The sequence below is a fragment of the Cupressus sempervirens genome, chromosome 3 (assembly GCF_028749045.1).
Source record: "Cupressus sempervirens isolate cs-2001-9-10 chromosome 3, ASM2874904v1, whole genome shotgun sequence".
In the NCBI taxonomy this organism is placed as follows: Eukaryota; Viridiplantae; Streptophyta; class Pinopsida; order Cupressales; family Cupressaceae; genus Cupressus; species Cupressus sempervirens.
In genome coordinates this window covers 600,993,422-601,007,471 of record NC_143120.1, presented here as the reverse complement: position 1 = coordinate 601,007,471, position 14,050 = coordinate 600,993,422, and the positions used below count along the sequence as shown (strand labels likewise).

Genomic DNA, 14,050 nt, shown 5'->3' with positions numbered 1-14,050 from the left:
ATGGTTGTAATCGATACATAGTATCCAGGCTCTTACATGTCATTTTATGTAGCTTATTATATTATGCAATGTACATAGCTCTTTTTTGAACCTTTTTCATAACATTTCTTGTGTCCTGTAGCATGGGGAGAATAGCTGCTAAAGTTAAGAGTATCTTAACATTAGTTAGACTTGAATATAGTCAAGAGAATCTGTCTTGCACAAAGTGGATTAGTCCAAGAAATGATGGATATTTAGAGAATACTTGATGTGATGGTCCATCCAAAGAGGTCCATCTAGTATCATTGTCTTTAAGAAGCTTCCTCCCATCAGTAAGTCCTTGAGAAAAGTGTTGAAATTCCCAGACTCATTTTGGATTTCAACAAGAGTATTGGTAAATCTCTTTGATTAAAGATTCCAATTTACTTACACAACCAAAATCGCTGACAATTCCAAAAACTAGATTCATTCGATGGGCTATGTAGTGAATGGGAATAGCGTAGGGTGTCAAATCATTCTTGATCTTTTTGCAAACACTACCTTTATGACCTTGCATAACCGAAACTCCATCTTCTCCAACACACATAAACATTTTGGCAATCTCCGTGCTATCCATACCTTCACAATCAATTAGAGTACTCTTTAATAAATCATATAAATTTTTGGTTGTCGCACTACAATTCAATTTAGCAACAAATAGTAGAAAGGGTTGATGATGAAGATCATTTACAGTATAAACATGCATGCACACCCAGGAAGTATTATCAATTGATGTAACTTTATCTAGAGACAATGCAATGAAATTTGACTATTTTATTTTTTTCTTTCATATCTTCTTTTTTTAAGTGTGCAAGACAACTAGACCATCTCACTCGTTGTTTACTAACCAATGATTGTTCAGATAGTTTCAAACTTTAAAAAAGTGCAATAAACTAGTAATTGAAGGGTAGTTCGTCATAGGACACCCTCTACTCAAAATATAAAAGACCATACTTAATTGAACAACTTTTCCCATATTTTCCACTTCCATTTCTTTCCCAATGAAATCTTCAATGGAACCTTCTACTGTAGAACACTTCTCGCATAATTGCTCGTGTAACTCATATAATTTGACATTCTTGATATGCAGATAGTTGTCATTAATTTTCCAAGTTAGCATAGATTTTTCAAATCCATCTATAGTTTCCTTTTTGCAAAATTTACCGATATGCTTTTCTATGGTATCAAGTTTAAGTTGCAACCTCTTCTCCTTCTTTGTTATCTCTATGCAAATCTTACATCTACATTCTACAAGAGGCTCACCATCAACTGGATTGGGCACTGGTTCAATGAACCAGTACTTTTCCACCCATTCTAATTGAAAATTCCTTTTGGACAAATCCTAGCGAGATCAATCCTTTTTTTTTTTCAATTTTCTTTTCCCCTTTTGTGCATGAACATCATTTATGGAATCACTTTTGGTTTTCTCACCCAACTCCAAGTCTATAATATCATTTTGTGACTCCCTACTCATGGGAAGTGCCTCCAAATCATGTTCAAGTTTTTCCTTGACTGAGATATCAAGTTCACCAACTCAAACTTCTTCAATATGGTGTGCAACTTGTGATGAATCTCCTTTTTCAATATCCACTAGAGATATAATTTGTGAATCTTGTAGGCTTTCAACATTTCCACCACTAAAATATGTTGATATGGTTCTGCATTTTGGTAATGGTGGCCTCTCTTGGCTTTCAAGGATCCTATTGGAACCCTAATTACCCCTCTTGTTTAACATTGAAAATCGATAAAGGTTGCAAAAAAAAAAAATCAACTTGTTGAACAAAACGCTGAAAGAGTGACAAGTCAAAGACTGTGACAATAGACTACTTAGACTACATATAATAACAATGATATGATTTATTCTCATAAAAAGGGTACTACAATCCTACAGTCTACAATACTACCCAATAAAATTTACAAACCTATCTGACCATGTGAGATGTCTAGTGGACAGTACCAGTACCACATAAAAAATAAATTAAAAACCACTTACCTTTTATGAAAACCATGGTCCACGAGTCAATGGGCAATGTACTCAGTACTTTGAAACATTGACAACAATAAGAAATGCTAGTCTCTAGACCAAAAAAGAGAGAATTGTTTAGAATAATAGTATCTTATAGTTATGAATGCATATATCCTACCAATCTAGGTTGGTGAATTACATGGGATTAACAAGTGAGAATGTCAAATGTAGGCAAAACACACCTTCCTATGTAAGCCCACAATAGGAAACAATTGGCTAAACGAGGCTAGTGGTCGACATAAGTCAGGAAAATGGTAGGCGACGCCCAACCCAAGGGAAAATTAATTCGTTGTAGTAATCGTGAAAGAACGTTGTCCAATAAGAAACAACATGCAAAAGATGACAAAATTTTAAAATAAATGTATGCAAAATGTATATTACAATGGCAATTAGACTGAGAGTTTTAACCAATCATGTGAAAACTAATGGATGACTAGCATGGGTGTTGGACCCAAATCGTATAAATATCTGGTGGCATGGTTGACCAACGTTACATGTGCTATTCGCCAAATGATGATTGAATGGTGAGATAGGATCACCAAATGGAAAAGATTCACCACTAAAATAATCACCCTACTATGCAACCCAAGAAAAAGTAACCTAAACATGTAACTAAATTCACTAAACAGTTATTTTTCTTAAAGTTTTATACAACATCAATGATACCAATGAGGAAGCAATATCATGAAAACACACTACATAAACAAAAATGCAATACAAAATACAAATTACATTTCTCAAGGGTATAACGTAGAAACACATAATTTTAAATTTTATTCTTTAGTTTAACCACAAGTACAATATCTCACATCTATAAATTATCAAATATATCATCTCATAAATGAATACAATTGATATCATAACATGTACTTAGTGACATAATATCCATTACACATAGCACAAGGTATGTACTAAAAAATCAAGTACAAATACAATATAATATCTCATAAGAATCTCAAAAGATACAAAGTGCAACAACTGAGAATAGGAACAAGTCTCTGAGTATTATGAACAGAATGGTACAAATGAAATAAGGACAATTCAACATTGATACAAGTCTATCAAAATCTTAAATGGTAATAGAATCACTATCACTCAACCATGTTGAACCAAAGGTCCATTACCACCTTGTTGAGGAGATAACATCAAGTCCCACATGAATAAAAAAGAAAAAAATTAAAATGTAGAACCTAGGCAAGGAATCCTAGAAGCTCTCTATCTCTAGAAGTACTACACAAAATGAAAAGGTGAGGAGTTCTAGTCCCAGAGGAAACCATCACATGTAGGAAACCTTGTTGGATATTGGAAGTGATTCCTTTTAGGAATTTTTTTGTTTATGTTTGGGATTAATGTTTTATCATTTATGTCCACATATATGTCTACCAAACAATGTTCTTGTTGATGAACAATGCACACAATGTTCTCATAGAGAAATAGTTTATTGAACCAAATCTTGTGAGTCTAATGAGACAATGATTGGTGAGTCTACATGCTATATTTTTTATAGCACATGTTTTAGATTTGATTTAGAGAAGTTATATAAGCTTTTTAAAGACTAGTTATAGACAATATTTATTGACAACCATTTCAGATAGAAGTGTGATATACTCTTCGGCATGTTTTGAGGGGAAAACATTTTGGTCTTCTATTATGGATATATTGTAAAGACTTATATTTGTCTCGACATTTGGATTTTTTAAGGAATCAAAACTAGGAAGTTAGTTTGATTGTTGGTCAGTGAAAGGGAAATTCATTGAGAGGGAAATTATTTCTTAGCTAACTTAGTAAGGAAACATGTTGACTGGATTATTATGACTAATTATTTATTGGCAGCATGTTAATTGATATCGTAATGTGTTTTAGATGTGTTATAGGTGATATTTATGGAACGACCTTATTCCAAATTTTTGGATCCAAATTTAATTCAACCTCCTTCATTTTCTTAAAGAAGTCCCTAGAAAAGGATTTTCTCCATTGTCTCACTCCCTTTTTATACATTCCAATTTCTTAGAGATTCAAATATAGTTGAACCCCTCAAAGATATATTCCACTAGGATTGAATACAATCTTGAAACTCAGAATGTGAGTGCTACATAATTTCATTGTGGAAGGGGAGGGAACCATAAATAGGAATATCAACCCAATTGAGGGGCATCGGTGAATGACAAAAACAATGTGAAGTAGGGTTTTGAGGATAGAGTTGTAACCAAGGTCCAATCTAGAAGATAATAGAACTCTATCCAACCTAAATCAAATCAAATAGTGGCCTTTCCTATCATGGATTGTAGTCTATCAATCTTCCCACCTTCTCATGGGAGTCTAGAGGAGTCTTGAAGTCACCAAAAATCATATACATAGGAAGCATCATCATTATCATCCATGATAGCAGAAATTCCCCCTAGATGGGAGCCCAACCATTTGTAGTATTAGGTGTAAAAAAATTAAATATATACAAAGAATAGTTATTTATTTTAAACATAACAACCAAGAAGTTATGAGAGAAAGAAATAGCGTCACCATCGAACTTAATTAGGTTCCACGGGGTCACCATACCTCTTGAAGGAGCATCAACCTCACTATGAAAGAAAGCAACCCCTTACCAAAGTCAATCCACTAGCTTAGCCAAATTCTAAGATTTCATTTTGACTTCTTGAATTAGTAATAGGTCTAGCTTAAGGTCAATAAAGTTTTACATTAAAGCATATTGCTTTTGTGGGATGTTTAAGCCCCTCAAGTTCTAGAAAAGGAACACCATTTTTCACTATTTTTAGAAGTCTCCAGAGTCAGTTGTCACCCACTAGCAACTTCTCTAGCTATTTCCTTTGTTAGAGCCCTTTCACATGGTCCTTGGGCTTAGTTTCAGTTCCCACATCGGCCTTCTTGCTTCCTCTCATCTTCATTTTTGACATTTTTCATTCCCCCTTATTGGTTTCATAGGAGAAACAAAGACCTACAATCTAGAGAAATAATGATAGACTCAATAACCTCCACTGCAAAATCTATAATAGTAGTCATGAGCGACAAAGCCAATGTAGAAGAAATATTTTTGTTCAGGATAGAGCATCCCATGTTGATGTAGTACAAGGCCAATGTATACCCAAAGGAGATGATCAAACCCCCAATAAATACAACACAATAGTAGTAAAACAGGATACAATTGGAAATAACTCTTTTATTAACAAAAAATCATGAATTACATCAAATTAACCACATACATGCCAGGTTGTAAGGCCTGCTTGATTATGACCAATATATTCCAGATTACACACTAAAATCCTATCTCTCGGGCTATCCTCTTGTTCTACTCATCCTTCTTTACAAGACTCAATTACATTACATATATAGTCATTAGGACATGCAAGTTAGCTTAGAGTTCACCATCTCTAATAATAGAAAACTTGTTATATAATATAGGACTGATCCTCAATGAATTAATGACCAAATACATAATACATTATCATATATTCGACGACCTTAGATGTAGGTCCCCATGTTATCCAACCATCTAGATCCAAGAGTGCATAAGCTAACTCTTAAATACAGGACCTCATTGAAACAAATTCCAAGCACCATATGAAGAACCACATAGGAAATCAACACTCAAGAAGATGAAGCATAACTCCAACCAATTATTACATTGAATTTTGCACACATAGGATAATGATCCATGATAGCTCCATAATAAGAAGCCAATCTCGAATATCTAGAAAGGAGAAACATGTGTTTGCCAAATCAATCTGTCAGACATATTACTCAAAACTAGGAAACTAGCAAATGTCTTTTCAGGGATGCAACATTGCCAACAACCCAAGGATATCCTGCATCACATGTCATCCCATCTTTCCCTCCCGAATAATACCCATATTCTTGGTCTCCATCATTGTGATAGAAAACAAAATTGCCTCACCATTCTTCTTCATACTAGGAGCTGAGGTAGACAAAATATTCTTTAGTGTCAATCCACCATGTCCATTCAATTCTCCATTGCATTCCATTCTCTATGAAATATCCCCTTCTTGCAAATCCACACCCAAGTTGCCTCTCATTTGGCAGATGAAGTTTTCCTTAGGCTCTAGTCCCTTCATTAAAATGAGAATGTCATCTAAAAGGGTCATTCCTTGTCCACCAACCCATGCAGATTCTCCGTCTCCTAAGAGGATTGACTCATACTAGCATCTGGGCCAATAATAACACACCCACTAGGAGGGGTTGATAAATGGATTTCCCCCATTATACCTGAGGTAGACACCTTCTTATTCAACTTAGGATCCTTTTGGGGGCCTTACAATCAAAAAAATGTGCCCATGCTTAGCACAATGTTGGGGATATAGGGAGGTACTCTCATTAATAGTAGCTTGTGTTCACTTACTCTATTTAGACTTGAGTAAAATAAAGTTAGGGGTGTGCCTATTCATTGCCACATTCACATAGAACTTGGCATAAACTAATCTGGACTTCTATTGTGTGACATTGTTAGCAAAAAAGAAAAAGTGGCCAAAGAAACTACCTATCCACCTAAAAACTCTTTCATCCCAAAAATCCAGTAGGAGGCCATGTAATTTGACCTAGACAAGGGTCAACCAATGGAGTTTAGCTCTAGGATCAAATCTCAACTTTCATTTAGAGAGAGCTAAGCTATGATTCAATAGCTCCAAAATCGGAGATGATTCCCTAGCTATAAGTTTGAAAAGGAAAAGTCATCCTAACATGGCAGAGATGCCAACACTTCCTTTTAGCTTCATAGTTAAGTCACCTGCTTACCATGTCAATCGTCGGTTTAAACACAAAATATCTTCTAACCAAGCATAAGTGGAGGGAGGAGGCAATGTTGTCTAGGAGACAAATTTTCAAACTGTCCTCACCTTAAGAGACTTAGGGTTGTGGGAGCTTCAACACAAGAGTGTGGTGACCCACGAGAACAATTTTCCAAGTGCTAGCCTAGGTCATCAAAACATTCTTCTCATACACAAACATGTTGCAACCATCCTTTGGAATGGTGTTGGTCTAGGTTGCTAAGTCCATCACAGGTACATTCTCTACAAAACCACCATGCATGGTGGGAGTGGGGGTCGGTCTTAGGTCAACAATCCCACCATCAACACAAGCTTCCAAATGAGGTGCAACAATAGCAATGCCACATGCATCAGGGACCCACCAAACACAAGCATCATATCCAAACATATAGACAACTCATGATCTAGATCAAGAGGAGCTAGTTCCTCCACAACAATATTGACCATAATGAAATCAATTCAAAAAATGGGAATACGATTTGTAGAGCTCTTTCACCACTAATATTTACAACAATTTATTTGTATCCATTGAAAATGTTTTGTACTCCTAAGTTTTGTGATTTTAACAATGATACTATAATTGTATTTGTCAAACTATTTGATCGCAATTGTATGAACTCCCATTAGATTACTATAATCAAAAGATTGTATTTTGAGAACACTTGGTTACCCCTTATTAGTTCCTACTGTAGGTAGGATACTAACGCATCCATTAGATGTAAATAATTTTTTTATCCAACCAATAGTAGTCAAATATTTTTTTGCTTGTATACAAATGTCTAATGTTCATACCTTTATCTATGATTTTAAAATATGAAAAAGGTTAATCATCTTTATTGTGATTGGTTTGGAGTAAAAATAGTAAGAAGTAAAATTAATTTTCATTACATATAAATATAGAATTTTCAAACACTTTGCAAATACATTGATTTATAATAACTCTATCAATGCATTAATTACAAGTTTATCTTTTCCACACAAGTGGATTAACTTCTTTTTTTAAATTCATTTTTATCTTCCACCTCACAAATTAATGTCTAATCAATATTAATTATCACTATCTATTTTTCACCAAGTTCAAATATAGATATTGTAATCAAATATAGAGTTAAATGTTTTATATTTCTTTTTTTAAATACATTTATTATTTAAGATAGTTTATGAACAAGAAGTCATATGAATTTATAGAGTTAAAAGTTTTTTAATCTTATCAATTATAAAATATATATTCAGTTAAGGCAAAGTTGATTTTATTTCAAAATAGGTAATTTGGTTAATTTTTCTATAGATTATAACTTCTTAGATTTATAAATATAATAATATTAAAAGAATTGTTTATTAGTAATTTTCATTTCAAACATATGTTAAAATTTATTGATTATTTTGATAGATTTAAAAATCAAACTACAAGTACAATTAAAATTTATATTATAGAATTATTTTCTTTTGTTTAAAATTATTTAACTATATTTTATAATTATTTTGTTTGAATATTTAATATAGTTTAATTTATATGAAAGCACAAATATGTAATAGTTCAATTTTTAATAGGTGCATAAACAATTTCTTTAATAAGTCTTTGAAGACATCTTATTTGTTCACTAATATTTGTGTGTAGTGGTACTAAGATATCAATCAATAAATGAATTATCTTCAATGAGAAAATTCAATTCCTATTTTCTATATCTGTTTACTAAGATATCAATCAATAAATGAATTATCTTCAATGAGAAAATTCAATTCCTATTTTCTATATCTGTTTCCTAATTGTTTGTACCATATTTCACATGTTGAACAAAATATTGGTGTAAATGCTTAATATTGCAATGCATTCACAATGCTAACTTCAACTATTATTCAAAATATTATTTCTTTTCCGCTTCACTTTAACCCTATATTTATCCATTCCATGAAAACTCCACAACTATTATGCATTTAGACAAGTTCCTTCACAGTGAGCACACATGATGATCCTTCTATTCCAGCTTGGACCTTTCGAATGTGGTTTTTGGGGCTGTTTTCCTGCATTACTCTCTCTTTTCTGAATCAGTTCTTCGACTACAGAACAGAGCCTCTTGTTATTATTCAGATTTCAGTCCAGATAGCAGCTCTTCCAATTGGGCGTTTCATGGCTTCTATTCTGCCCACTACAAAATACAGATTGCCTCTTTTGGGCAGCTTCTCCTTGAATCCTGAGCCTTTCAATATGAAGGAGCATGTTCTCATTACAATCTTTGCAAACGCTGGATATGCCTTTGGCTGGGGACCTGCCTACACTGTGGGGATTGTTGATATCATTAAGGCCTTTTTACCATAGAAACATCTCCTTTGTGGCCAGTTGGCTCATCATAATAACCACACAAGTAATTCTACTATAAATTTCAGAATTCTTTCATGTTTTCTGCCTTAGGGTTTTTTAATAATCCTTGAGGTAATTCAGGTTTTGGGATATGGATGGGCTGGATTTCTGAGGAAGTATGTTGTGGAGCCTGCTCATATGTGTTGGCCTTCCACTCTCGTTCAGGTCTCTCTCTTCAGGTATATATACATGCTTCACCATGTTCTGTTTTGTTGCACAATGACAATGAATTATTACTCAATTTGGGGGTAATTACTATCGAGACCTAGTTATCACATTCACTTACCAACCAGTTAAATAATCACTTTCTCTGTTTATGTCCCGTTTATCACTGGGTCTTGCGCTGTTCAGCTGAAATTTCATGTTTGTTGCATATGAGGGTTTACACATTGCTTGAATTGGGGTTTGCAGGGCACTGCACGAGAAGGACGATGGAAAGGGCATGTCTCGGGGGAAGTTCTTCTTTATTGCAATGACTTGCAGCTTTTGTTATCATGGTTTTCCTGGGTATTTATTTTCAACCCTGTCGAGCATATCATGGGTGTGTTGGATATAGCCTCATTCAGTGACAGCACATCAAATTGGATCAGGAATCTCGGCGCCTTTGCTTTGGATTGGAGTACAATAGCAGCTTTCCTCTTAAGCCCTCTGGTTTCCCCATTCTTTGCTATTGCAAATGTGTTGGTGGGCTATGTTCTGGTGGTATACTTTGCTGTGCCTCTGGCTTATTGGGGGACTAATATGTACAATGCTAAGAACTTCCCCATTTTCAGCTCATATTTATTCGATGCTCAAGGACAGAGCTACAACATCACAGCGATTGTGAACGATCGATTTGAGCTGGATCACGCAGCCTATGAGAAAAATGGTCAGATACATATGAGCCTGTTTTTTGCTCTCAGCTTCCATGGATTTGGCTTTGCAACCATAGCTTCCACAATTACCCATGTTTCTCTCTTCCATGGAAGGTAGGTTTTGAATAAAGTGAGTAATTTAGTGGTTGTATTTGAAGGGTAGTGGTACCCAGTATTTTGCTTTGATTTTTGACACAGCAATGTTTTGTTCTATTTTAATATCCTCTGTTCAGGGAAATGTGACAAAGGGCTACAGATTCTAGAAGCAATCCATCTGATATCCATACAAAATTGATGCGCAAATATGAAGACATTCCACCATGGTGGTTTTATACTCTCCTTGTTGCTACTTTGGCTGTTTCATTTGCACTGTGTGAGTTTTACAAGGAACAGGTGCAGCTTCCATGGTGGGGTTTAATCCTGGCTTGTGCTTTAGCGTCCCTTTTCACTTTGCCCATCAGTGTTATGACTGCCACCACTAATCAGGTAAAACTGAAACATATTGATGAGAAATGATAAAGCGTGCTAATTCAATTCATGGATGATCCCAATTCAAGTTAGTGTTGTGCAGACACCAGGCTGAACATAATAACAGAGTACATAATGGGATACATTCTTCCTGGAAAGCCCATTGCAAATGTGTGCTTCAAGGTATATGGGTACATGAGTATGAGTCAAGCGGTTTCATTCTTGTCAGACTTCAAGTTGGGACATTATATGAAAATCCCACCTCGCTCCGTGTTTCTTGTACAGGTACACTCTCTCATACACTCTACTCTGCTTTACAGCTAGGAATTTCATGTTCATCATGGAAGCTCCAGCATAAGAACAAGAACTGCATCACTTCCTCATTCCCTGCCCATCCCATACCAACATCTGATAATATTCAGTTTACAGATATAACAACAATATTAAAGCCATACTCCAATCCCCATAGCCGTTTGTCCACCGTACTTTACGTTGACCTCCTATGCTGACGAAATTCTTATGTTTATGTTTTAAGTTCAGTTAAAAATGATTTAGCAGGTCAATAATTGATTATTTTCTTCTTTGGTATTTATAATAGACAATTATTAAGACAATTATTACTGTCGATAGGCATTCTACAATGACAGCATGGATAGAGTGGGAAGGTGTGAGTAAGAAGGTAAGGTAAGGTGGTTTTATAGTCCACGACACTATGCCATAGTTTTTCGGTTTACATATAGTGACAATGATATGGGACTACCTCGTACTCTTTTTCGAGAGGCACTTGGCGCTACAAACAAAGCGTACATACCCTACCCCCAGTGGGATTTGAACTTGTGACCTCTCTTTCAAGAGTACCAAGTTCTCCACCACTAGGCCAAGAGTGTGTTAATGTTAACATTTACTTTTTAGGTTAAATTTGACAACCATCTACATGTCAAAATCTTAATCTTTATTATAAATATTGTATAATTTTAAAAAATAATTTAATAAATATTACATAAAAGATACAAATAATCATATTTAAAAAATTAAAAACTAAAATGCAAAAAAGAATCAAAATATAAAAAAATTTAAAAAGTGAAAACACAAAAAAAAATGGAAAAACATATATTTTTAGATGTATTAAACTAAATTTTAATAATGTTTATAATATGTATCTATCAGCACTTCTTTACATAGATTTATCTAAGATATCTATACTAATTAAAGTACATAGGCAGATATTGGATGGACCACTGAAAAAAATTAAAAATAAAATAGTATTCGATGCACTGTTAAAAAAATTAAAAATTAAATAGCTTGCAATAAAGATTATGTTTTTGGTCAGCATCTTGAAATGATCAATTTTTTATTCTTATAAACATTTATTTTACCCTACAATTACTAGAATCCTTATTATCAAGGATTAATTTGTAAAAATAGTTGTCAATTTCGCGTACATAACTATTAGTGCACAAAAGTCAGAATTATAATTATAAACTATTAACTTGTACATAAACTTACTAAAAAACGTCAAACCACCGTATGTTTAGAAACTTAAGGATACACAAAATTATCTACAACAGCTGAAGTGCTATTCCAAAAGATAAAGATGCTTCCTTTTGTTTTATTGTGCTTAGAGGAAGAGCATTACAAGTTTTATTTAAGGACCTTACAATTATAATCCATATTGACTTCTGTAGCCTGTTTTCTTTTATCACTTTCTACTAGTAGAAAGTTTCCTCTGTATTTGATGCTGCTAAATCTGAGTTGCGTGAATTGGTGCAATAGCATGGGAGAGGTATTTGTGATTTTATGTCATTATCATACATGTTTTATTTGAACACTACTAATTTCTAGAGATTTCAAATTTTCACAATTCATCATAATTATTTTCATAGATCTTTAGATTCAATTGTATGTGTATTTATTTATATCAATATTTAGAATCACATTCCATAATCTACTATTAGGACAAAGTAAAGCAAGAGATTCATAATAGTAAGTTATGATGGATCACACATTATGACCTAAAACGTCAATACTAAAAAGCACACAAAATTGAATTCAAAGATCTATAAAAAATAACTAATAACCATGAAGTGTGATTAGAAACATAGATACTAAAACACACACAACAATCGACTCCAAATATCTATAAAAAAAAACTAATAACCATATTTGTTTTAGAATTCAACATCTAACCATCTAGCTACATGCTTTCACTACTAGTCTATAGGTGAATAATGTAACTAATATGTCATTTGTAACTTGTTTTTCCTATTTGTAGTTCATGTCATAGTTGGAAAACTCGCCAAATGCAAAAACTTGCCAAGCCCCCCAAAAGTTTAATCAGGAAAAACTCGGCAATTTAAAAAAAAGACTCAAGAAAAACTCAGGAACCTAAAAAATTGCTGAAATTTAATTAAAAATACATTTATTTTGCAAAATTTAATGAGAAGATGCATCTAATAAGTTAATTAAAGAGAATACAAAAGAAAGAAACGAAGTTTAGATATATATAAATGCATAATGCGTACAAAATTGCATTCTCATGCAGAATGCTCATGGTAGGAAGCAAAATAGAAAATTACTAAATAGTTTCAATCTGTCAAACTAGAAGTAAATACTAAAAGTCTAAATACATCAATACAATGTGACAATGTCAATCACATCTTCCTCTTTCCACTTGCACTAGCAAGAAAGCGAGGTGGTCTAGTCCTAAAAGAAGTGCCCCGCACTGAGATAGGGCGTAAGTTGCGTGACTGTGAACTCTGTGGCTGTGCCCCCTCGCTCGACATCCCTACTGACTAGCTCGGCGTCCTAGAAGAGGATGCATCTCCTCCTAATGGTAATGTTTGATCCTCGCCTAAATCATCATCATCCTCATCCTCATCCTCAATGTCATCCATAGTGAATTGAAAATTAGTGTTAGCCTCCCCCTCCATGGCCTGCCTCTCCAAATCAGCGATCTCATCTGGTGAAAACAATGGACTTGGCTCCTGTGCTATCCAATCAGAATAAGGATTTATCTCATCTAGATCAAGCGAACCAAGTAGTTCTAAGAGCTATGTCTTTTTTATGCACAACTTAAGATTATAGTGCACATAAACAAGGTCATTAAGCCGTTTTTGAGTCATTCTGATTCTTTTCTTTGTATGGATGGACTCAAATAATCCAATTGCGCTCACAATAGGATTAGCTACAAGGTTGGGATAGGACTCTGAGAGCAAATTTCTTTAAATTGGGGATATTGCCACCCCAACTTGCCCACCAAGCATCTGCAAAACAAAATTTAAAAAGTTATAAAGCAATAAAAAAAAAAATCAAAAGCACAACTTATCAATTAGCAAAATTTTTAAAGTTTGACGCTTTACCTGGTGCTTGAGTAGATCTTGCTCTCTTTGCTAGCATAGAAGAGAACAAAGGACCGCTTGATTCCACATTGATTTGTTGTTCGATCACAATAAGGTCTCTGTCCTCTTCACTTGATATCATTCTCTCAATGCATTTAGAGAGACCTTCCATGACCTCTCCATTAGGATCTGAG

At 34.1% G+C, this 14,050-nt stretch overlaps 1 pseudogene across 1 annotated transcript in view; it reads left to right on the top strand.

Moving 5' to 3' along the window:
• LOC149568103 (oligopeptide transporter 4-like) overlaps positions 1-14,050 on the top strand; it is a 115,479-nt pseudogene that overhangs the window by 3,005 nt on the left and 98,424 nt on the right. The window contains exons 3-7 of the transcript XR_016361417.1: positions 8,777-9,200; positions 9,278-9,375; positions 9,608-10,164; positions 10,284-10,536; positions 10,622-10,803. The product of XR_016361417.1 is annotated as an oligopeptide transporter 4-like (transcript). The remainder of the gene's footprint in view (positions 1-8,776; positions 9,201-9,277; positions 9,376-9,607; positions 10,165-10,283; positions 10,537-10,621; positions 10,804-14,050) is intronic.